The 11,020-nt window shown below is 32.6% G+C and overlaps 1 pseudogene; it reads right to left on the reverse strand.

Moving 5' to 3' along the window:
* Window positions 1-429: 429 nt before the first annotated feature.
* LOC108728848 (putative nuclease HARBI1) lies at window positions 430-2,689 on the reverse strand (annotated as a pseudogene).
* Between the last annotated feature and the right edge of the window lie 8,331 nt (window positions 2,690-11,020).

Below are 11,020 nucleotides of genomic sequence, written 5' to 3' on the forward strand. Positions count from 1 at the left end.
AGAGAGAGAGAGAGAGAGAGAGAGAGAGAGACCCGTTAACTACGGCTTTATATATGAAAACTTGTTTATCTAGTTTATAAAGATGCAATTTTTATTTGAAGAGTTTTAAGTTATTAGGTAGTAAGATAACTTGGCTTATAGCACTGAGAGACTACCGTGTCTCCGGATATTATTTGTCCTCATTTTGGTAAATTGACATATTTCATAATATTTTTATGTGAAAATTGTGATAAATATAATTCGTTTCGTTTGTAATACCTTCTTTGTTGTAACAATGTTTTGATTTTAATTTTTTCAAATGATTTCATGAATGTATCAAATTATCTAATAAAAATGAATATACTTCCAATCTTACATTGCGTACCTTGTATTTAAAATAAAAATCCATTATAAATTTTTAAAAAATCCAATTTTTATTTTACACTCTGTACATAATTGAATTGTAGTGAATTTAATTTATATATAAAAATAGCAAACTATAATAATGTCTTAATTGCAATTGGAACAATCTTTTTTCTTTTATCTAAACAGCCTCTCAATTAATGCATTTCGCATAATAAAACCATCACCAGCTTGCCAATGAAGCTCAGCTACTGGAACTTCCTCATTTATATTTCCATGTTCTATTTCTTCTTCTTCTAAATTATCAAATTTAAGATTAATGATAGATTATGAAGTACGGCACATGCCACAACAATTGTTGTTGATGTTAATAATTTCGTACTCAGTCCTCTAGACACACAAGGGAATCTGATTTTCCATATACCAAAAGTTCTCTCGACGATTCTTCTTGTTCTACCATGAATCATATTGTAACTGTAATAAATTTTTTTAATTATCATTAATGATAATCATGTAATATTATTTTAATAATTATTATCAATATTTAATTATAATGATATTATATGTAATTATAATAAGATAAGAAAATTTAAAATTTAATGTTATAAATGAATAAATTAAATAGAACGTAATTGTTAATTATGACAAAAATATGTACACACTATGAAAAACTGCTTTGAAAGCTTCAATCTTTGATTTCTTTTTCATATATAAAAACAATTTATTTCAAATTTTATAGTATATTATTATAGCTATAAAATGTCAAACCGTATTTCTTCATCGGTTATAGGATTAGCAATTGGTGTAAGTAAAAACGGTTAAGCCGGATATCCACTATCTCCAACGAGCATTCCGTCTAGTGCTTGTTGTCTATATCGCATATATATCCTTGAATTTTGGAAGATTCGATCTATCATGTTCTCTTCCTGGCCATTCGGGAACTATATCTAAAAATTCTGTACGAGGACCAACAACAGCCTACAAATATAAACGTAAATAAAAATTAACATGAATAAAAAAATATATAATAATAAATGAGAATACACATTAATAAAATGAATTTATATGTATATATTAATGTATATTTTAAATGCAATAGATTTGTATATAAGTATAATATAAATAAAACATAATTGTCTTTTTTCTTTTTAACATATATTTAATAGAACTTTATTTTAACAAACATACCTGAACATTTAAGAAAAAGTATCCTTTTCTGTTTCTATATATTTCCTCAATACATTGAAATTTACTGTGTACAAGACGAATGTGCGTACAATCTATTGCTCCATCAATACAAGGTAAACCTATGACTCCATCACCATATCCAGCTTCCTTAAACAAGCGTTTGTTTTCAACACGTGCTTCTTCTGATATTGGCATTCTTATGTAACGATTAACATGACTTGCTATTAAAACTGATACTCGAAAAATTATTCTAGAAATAGTGGATTGTGAAACTTGCAATACATTTCCTACAATAAGCTGGAAAAATAAAATTATTATACAGGGTGAGTCATATGACAGTTTTAATACATAAGTAATACTGGAAAAGATCAAGATTATATCATCGTGATTAAGATTTCATATGAAATGATGACATCATTTTAACATTATTGTGAAAATCAAGTTATATAATTTAAACAGAAAATACGACATATTTTAACCTGAAAACTTGCTGTTGCATAAAAGCGTAAACAGATCAATAATTGTATGACAGGGGATATTGGTAACCCGCGATTATTTATTTTTGCGAGTCCTTCTTCAATTAATGGCAAAATGCCAAACATAACAGAGTTTTTTGAAAAACGAAATCTTCTTTTAAACTCCTGTTCATTAAAGAATTCAAATGGGTTTTGACCATCACGGATATATTTTTTGGGAGCACGAATTTGTATCTCGTCTTCTTCACTTGAGGAGTTAATACCTTGAATTTCAACAATCTCAAGATTTTTTAAATCCATTATTACTATAAAATAATACAACTGGATTATACTGTGCACTCTCGTTTTCGCAATTACTCCTTTTATACGTATATGATTTTTGCTTAAGTCGTCCTTCGACTCGACTTGGCGAAGATAATCTTATTTACCAATATATATGTCAAATAAGATAATCTTAAATGACTATGAATTCATAACCAATAAGTCAATCTCAAGCTCGTGCTTAGAACAAATGAGATACGTTTATAAATCATGTTGCAATTACTCAAGATGCTCTGAAATAAGATCGTCTTCGATAAGTTTTAACTTGAGACTTCACTTAAGTACCGTCTTATTTTTCGACTATGAATCTAGAGGACATCTTAAGACCATATTTAAGACGGTCTTAAGAATAAGTTCTGACTATGAATACATCAGTAACAACGAGCGCTCACTCAACTGTTGAGTCCGTTGAACGCGCCCAATAAATATAACACCTCAAAACGATTTTCAAATAAGAACGGACTATAAGTTCTGCAGAATCACTCCACCATGGCGGACGCGTTTCGGTTCGAGTGCTCTCAATCATTGTTCGATACGATACGGCCCTTCGTCGTTTTCTTTCATATTACGAATGTTAACTTCTCATACCGCTATTACTATTGGTCGCGCGAGAAAAATAGTGCGACAATTCTTCTGCGCATAAGTGCGTACGCATTCCGCGTTCTCACGTTGTCCTGCGAGCCATACTGTTAAATAGATCTCAGTCATCGATCGAGGCACATCGATTAGGTGCCGTGTTGGCAGAAAGTATTATTCTTCAATCGTGCGTCGCATTGATTTCTCCGATTGCCGTGATCTGTATCGAGAGTGCACCGAACTAATTAGAGAGAGGTTAATCAGCCTTCTCGACCACAGGCTCGCCGGCAGTTATCCGCGAGCAAAAAGTGGAAGCGCGCGTACTCGCAGCAAGTCTACGTGTGCTAAATTACCGAACAATCATATATTTTTTAAAGTGTTACCGACTTTGACCTTGCATTGTATACTCGTTTTGATTGTCTTGCGAATTTGGACGATTCGTTCATCCTGACGCACGTGATTGCGGCGTGACAACGTTATAGACGCAGGCGCCCGGTATCCGTTCGGGCTATGCCATTTTCGCGGGCATTTCATCATCTTACATGTCGCTACATATTGAGCGCATTCAACAGAAAAGAGTGCTACTAGAGTGCTCGCTGTTATTGATGTATTCTTCTAGATCTAAAATTCTGATTGGATGATCTAAAAGAATACACCAATAACAGCGAGCGCTCCAGTAGCGCTCTTTTCTGCTGTATGCGCCCAATATCGCCATAATCGCGATTTGTAGTTATTGACTGCGCTTTCTGATTGGCCGAAGGGACGCAATCGCAGACGCAATATAGCTCTAATAACAGAAAACGTGAGCAGAGACGCGGCGAAACGTAACTAATGGACATCGTGCTTGATAATTGTTGGCGCCATTCGCTTTTGTTTGTAAGGTAGAGAAGTAATCTCTTCAGTATTTTGTCCTGTACGAATCCAGAAAGCATCGATTTGCTCAGTCTACGCAAACTTTTATGCTCTCATCGTATTGCTACAATACATTAGTGGTAAGTTTATAGATTGCTCTGTATTATTTATTACATTGATTTTTACAAACATACATTACTTTTTATCCGATGAGACAACATGTATGTCTCCTTCCCCTAAGACAGTTATGGCCATTCTACAATGTGTTTTTTGTTTCCTGTATCTTGCTGTTTGTCTCTGTTTGTCTCTTGCCTTTTTTATCAAGAAGGCAAGAGATAAACAGCAAGAAACAGGAAACAAAAAGCACATTGTAGAATTAGCCTTATGCTATTCGAAAAATATAAAATCATAAAATATAAGTACCTATAATAATTCTCAAATAATATACGAGTACATGTCTAAAAACGGGACATAATACGTCTTAAAAATGTCTTAAAAAAGTCTTTAAGGCGTCTTGAATCTCGATTTCGGACTTCATCTAAAAAAGTAAATATTTAATCGTATATTATAATACAATGCTCTTAAACAGGTATTTCTAACTTCAATTAATAAATATACCCAAACAACGTAAAGTCTAAAATTATGACACAAGACGTCTTTAAGTCATCTTATAGACGTAAAAAACAACTTCTGACTCGATTTTAGACATTCTTTGCTGTCTAGGTACGAATAATTTTGTGATTGCTCAGATATCTATTCTAAGCAATAAAAATATTAAATAGAAAGGTATATTTATTATACAATATATACACAGTTACAGAATCAAATAAATATTATTTGATTCTTGTAACTGTAATTTTTTAAAAATTAATATTATAATTTGATAAAGTATTTAATATAAATAGTATCTGTTTTTGTACTAATATAATATAATATGTCAATAAGTGTGTATTAATATAAATGTGTAAAAGTATGTCAGTAATTATAACTAAAAAATTTTAGATCTGAAGAAAACGTGACCCGTTGTTTTAATAATTATTTAATGTCGTTCTTAGCCTGTAATCGTTGGAGACTTTTACTGTAAATTTTAATTAAAATACAGTATTATATATCATGTAAGTATATTGCTTCTTTTACCACTTTTATTTTTTAATATTTTTTAATATCTTATAGATTATGTTTGATAAATTGTGACAAATATTACGTATTAGTTTTCCATTATGAATATTGATATTCTATTGTAAATTAATAAATGAGTGTAATTGTATAAAATTATTAAATAATTTTTTCAAGAGATTTTTGATAATTATCTTGTAACAGTTATAAAATATTATATATGAACATTTTTTTATGTTTTAGATTTCTTGAACTTTTGCCAATTCATATAAATGTTAGAAGTAAATTTTCAAGAATTTAGATAAAAAAAGATAAAAACATTTTTCAATTCAAATTTATTCTTAACTTTTGAAAGCAATTTAATCATTTAATATGCCTGTAGAAAAAGAAATTGTTAGTAAACGACAATTGCGTCGTAAAATTGAACGTAAATTAAAAGTAATGCTTGTAAGTTCTAATATTTCAAGAAATTATATTTCTTCTGTTTCTACACAATTAAATCCTAAAGATAATAAAAAGCTTGTATTTGAAATTGTTACAAAGACAGACTCTATGTGTGAATCCGATTTTATTAATATTAAATCGGTATTTAATAATAAAATCTCTAAAAATTTGTCAAATTATTCTAATATAAATAAAAAAACTGTATCAAACTGTGTGAAAATAATATTTATAACAGCAATGATATGTTACGTTCAGTGGACTTTACGATTTCTTCGTTTTACGATTGTTCGATTAATAAAGTAAGATAGGAACAAATTCAATCGATAACATAAATCCGAAGAAACTTTCCCAGCAGAAAAATATGTTTATTTAGAATTTAGTAACCCGCGATAACCAAGCCTTTAATCTCCTCTCGAATATCGTGGAAAAAGAAACCACCGAATAATCATTTTCAAACCGCGCCGTTAGTACCAAGGTGCTAAGCTGGATCCAGAATCGAACATCCTTGATAAGAGTCATATCGCGAACACGATATTCGAGGGAAGGTAAGATGTTGAATCATCCCACGTCGATATCACGCACGTCTAACGATAATAGTCTTGCGTATAGGCTTAAGAAAGGGTCATAAATCTAATAATGACTTTCCGATGATGGGAAAATCAACAAAATAATAATTCACGTTTCTTGATTCCCAAGGAACAAGATTAACTAAATCCAGGAATGTTGATAAAAAGTAGATTACCTTTTCCCTTAAGCAGATGTTGATAAAAAGGGAAATAACTTACAACCCATCCCTCCCCAGAAACGAAACTCTCCAATAGGCGATCGTGAGTCCGAAACCTTTAGGGAGGTGATGCCTTATCACCAATAAGAATAAGAGTGAATCAAACTGACACAGCAGGCGAAGCCAACTTGAGGGGAATTTCCTAATGACCAGTCAAGGCCTGTTATCATATCAAAATCCTGTGAACCTGATTCCTCAATTTCCCAATTTGACACATCCTACCATGGAACCACCTCCTAAAAAACGACTATATAAACCACGACATCGCAAGACGCAGCGTCAGAGTAATCAGAGTAAAGTGAGAGTCAGAGTTAGTCAGAGTCAGAGTCAGAGTAATCAGAGTAAAGTGAGAGTCAAAGTTATAACAGCAAATGAATCTGTAAAATAACAAGGTAAAATAACAATAACATATTAAGATTTTGTTAATTACAAATGTTTAAATATTCAGATAAAGTTTATAAAATGATTTAATATGTAAACATTACAAAACAAAGCCTTCACCAAAATTTTATTACTATTGATTTTGTAATTCTAAATGTCTAAATATTGATGTACAAACAATGTGTCTTAGGAATGTAAATATTTAAACATTGTTAATAAAAAAAAGAAGCCTTAATCGTAATTTTATTCTTGATTTTTGTCTTATTTTATTATTTAGAACCATTTCTTAAATTTTCTTCTATCTGTTGCCGAATATCCTGAAGATACAACGGACAAGAATAAATCATTATTCACACAAATGTATATAATTACCTTGCAAAATAGCAGAATTTGTATTGCTTCTTATGTTTTCAATATTCTCATCATTTTCTTCTAATATTTCCACATTTGTATCAGAGGATAAAACTTCAAATGCAAGATCATGTTTTTCTGAAATACATTTAATAAATATAATAAGTTGGAGGGCTAAAGAGCCAGTTATGTATAGATAGTGTCGCTGTGCCTGGCTTAGCGCCGAGACACTACCGTGTCTCCAAATAAAAACGTTTAATATACAAAAACATGAAGGATTAAAAGAAATACATATATAAACGTTTCGATACCGATCGGGTCATTCTCAACGCTAATAATATACCAAAATTTTAGAAAATGTGTAAATCACATATATTATCTCATATATTCTATTTTATTAATTTGATGTAATTCGTTATTAGTGCTCTTGAATCTCATTGTTGTAAGTTATTTTATTTGTCACAAGTCAATGATAAAAATTTTTTTCAAACAATATAAATCTTGTGAAATAAAATGTTGAGAGTTAATATTATTAGGAAAAATTGTAATAAAATTGAAGAGATGTGACTTCTATCATGTCAGATAACGTAATCATATTATACAAATATCTGATATTCTACTAATATCAGAATTACTTTAAAAAATATTTTCAAACATACTATTAATTTCTGTTTCTGTCATATTACATGTGTATAAGACAGGTGTAGTTTTCATGAGCGTAGGTGCTATATTAGCAATGTCAGGGTCGACATTTGCTTCTGCTTCTGGAGGTCCACCACCCGTCGCTAGACGTGACTGTCTTTCCTTTGTTATTGCTTCTCTTTGGGTTTGCTTTAAATTTGTTCATAGCTTTTTTAATTGCTGAACAGTCCTCTATTATCAATATTTTACATAATGTTATATTATATTCAATTATATTATATATATATATTCAATTATATTATATTGTAGAAGGTGGCCAAACTGCAGAACGAGCCGGTGATCATTAATGGTGCCAGTGCAGTCTGTAGAGTCGTTGTCATAGTTTCAAGGTTATATCGGCAAATAATTTGAATTGATTCTTGCTGCACGAGACACAAACGTGTGTTAATACTTTTTATAACAACTTCAGAAATATCTTTTGCAGATCCTCTACACCTATAAGTTATATTGGAGGATGAAGTATTGGGTGGATCCATATATTCGTTCGGTTTTTGTTAGTAGTGCAAATTTTTTCCGAATATCTCCGATTCTGATTGCCTAATCGGGCAATCCAAATACACAATACGGGTATGTTTTGGAAAGGTGACAGTCCGCTCTTTTCATCTGTCAAATTTGGTTTCATTGGCATTAGTTTTGTTTGTGCTACAGGCCTGTGAACATGTTGGAGAATAAGGTGCATTTTCGGCACATTTTGCTTTATTACTTCAAGAAAGGCAAGCGAGCTGCGGAGGCCCACCGAAAGATATGCGGCGTATACGGGGACGATGCCTTAACAGAACGTGCAGCTCAGAAATGGTTTGCCAAATTTCGTTCCGGAGATACGAGTCTTGAAGATGGACCCCGCAGCGGTCGGCCCACCGAGGTTGATTCGAATGATATCAAGGCACTGGTTGAGCAAGACCGGACGCTAAAGGTGCGAGAGATTGCGGAGACACTTAAAATAGGTTATGGAATCGTACAAAGGCATTTACAACATTGCCTTGATGTTTGGGTGTCGCACAAGCTGATCGAGGAGAACCTGACGCATATCCATCTGCAATTCACTTCTGAAGCGGCACGTTTCTCAAACGAAAAGTGACTGGCGACGAAAAGTGGATCATTTACGACAACATAGTGCGCAAGAGATTGTGGGGAACCGCTGGTGAGCCGCCGAATGCCACCTCGAAGGCCGGCCTGCATCCGAAGAAGATTTTGCTATCCATATGGTGGGATCATCGTGGTGTGCTGTTTTACGAGCTGCTTCCTCAGGGAAAAACGATCGATTCGAAGGTCTACTGCATGCAGCTAACGAAATTGAATCAAGCATTGCGACAGAAACGTCCAGAACTGGTCAATCGCAAAGGTGTCATATTCCACCATGACAACGCCAGACCCCACACCGCAATAATCACTCAGCAAAAATTAGTGCAACTTGGCTGGGATGTTTTGCCTCACCCACCGTATTCACCAGACCTTGCGCCATCCGACTACCACTTGTTCCGGTTCCTGCAAAACTCCCTCAACGGGAAATCGTTCGCTGATCAGACAGCTGTGAAAACGTACCTCGACCGGTTTTTCGCCTCTAAGCCCCAGACCTTCTATGAGAGCGGAATAATGAAATTGTTGGAAAGATGGCAAGAGGTCATCAACAAAAACGGAAAATATATCATTGATTAAAATTCATACAAAGGATGAATTTTAATCAATGATATATGTACACATCAACTAATAAGTACCGAATGACAGAATAAACACAAATGATCGAAATTGGACAGTCTTCTTCTCTCATAATTTTCTTTATTACAGTACGTATTATTACAGAGCATAAACGGCTATAAAAGTAACTATCCTTGAAATATTATGTCTTTATACTAGGTTTCAAGGTATATAATGCTTTTTATTTAGAACACTTTTAACGACGTGTCGACTTGAATTGAAGCTAATAACTTTGCGATATATAAAGTGTTTTATGTAGTTATGTAGTTATATATATAGAAGTTAATGCGCACAATATAACCCAATAAACACTCACTGGTATAAATATGATATAATATACGTACCAATGGTTTAGAATTGGTATAGGTAAAAATAATCAACGAATATTATACCGTATAACAGTATACGGTTAAATAATATAACATATATACATTTTTTAAACGCTTTCAATATAGTTAATATACACGTTATAAGTACAAATAAGTATAAATGTAGTATATGAAATACGCATATAATATAATAATTGTGCATTTAAAATCGTAATAAATATACATCTTTTAAGGGCTTACTGGGGGGATACGAGTGGAAAAAAAAACAATTTTTCGACCTTTTTTGTTCTCTGTTCCGTTAAACGTTACATTAATGAAATAAACTACATTTAATAAAGCGTATTTTTAAATATATTTCATAAAAATTTTAAGTAAAAATCTTGAAAATTCAGGCGTTGGCAGGCATTTTGCGGAGACGCTTCTCAAAAGTGGTGGTTTGCGGTGGACATTATAACTCGATGTAGACTTATCTGAAAGCAAAAATCCAAATTGATTTCATTAGTGGATAGATTTTGCCCGCCCCCAACGATGCCTAATTTTTTTTTTTAATTTCTAACTTTTTGGGAATGTTTAGAAGCAAAAGTAGTGTTTTCCAGCACTAAATACCGGCCATTTTGTATCTGTTAAATCGGTAAAAATAACAAAAAACAGAAACTAAGACCGTTGGGGGCGGGTTTTTCATGCGCAGAAAGTGTGTGCAAAATTTCAAAACGATCGGTTCAATATTCGCTGATTGAGAGTGTCCACCGACTTTTAAAACAACATTTCGAGAAAAACGCGTTTAAAGTTTTACATACATTTATATGTTCATAAGATGAGAATTTTTAAGTTTTGTTGGTTACTTACACAGAGTCGTCGATTCCAGGCCCATATTCCAGTGTTCCTGAAGCAATTGCGACGTCCATAGCATCTTTTTGTTCCTGTCTTCGTCGTATTCTCTCTTCTTTTGACGTAACCGCAGTTATACGTATACCTGAGATCCGCATGGGCCTCCGAGTTAGATATTTCAAAAAATCATATCTCCGGCATTTTTTCACGAAATGACTTGAAATTTTAACACAATACTCCTGGGACGTTGTACTATCAAATACAAAAATCAACATTTTTGACAATTTTTGACCCCAGTAAGCCCTTAAACGTTTTTAATAAACCTAATTTAAATAATAAATACTCAATGGTATACGTAGGCTGCTGGAAAAGTTTCTACAAATAATATGAAAAAAAAACATGTAAAATTCGGTAAATGGCTTTATTGTTTTTCGAAATATTCGCCTTCAAGATCGATACATGTTTGCATACGCTCGAACCAATTTTCGAAGCATTTTTTCCACTCTGAGGCTGTAATCTCAGAAATCAGTGTACGAAATGTTTCAACAGCTGCTTCAGGTGACTCAAATCGCTCACCACGCATCTTTTTTTTAATGTTTGGGAACAAAAAGAAGTCATTATTATCACCTGATAAA

The sequence above is a fragment of the Mycetomoellerius zeteki genome, unplaced genomic scaffold (genome assembly GCF_001594055.1).
Source record: "Mycetomoellerius zeteki isolate Tzet28-1 unplaced genomic scaffold, Tzet1.0 scaffold651, whole genome shotgun sequence".
Lineage (NCBI taxonomy): Eukaryota > Metazoa > Arthropoda > Insecta > Hymenoptera > Formicidae > Mycetomoellerius > Mycetomoellerius zeteki.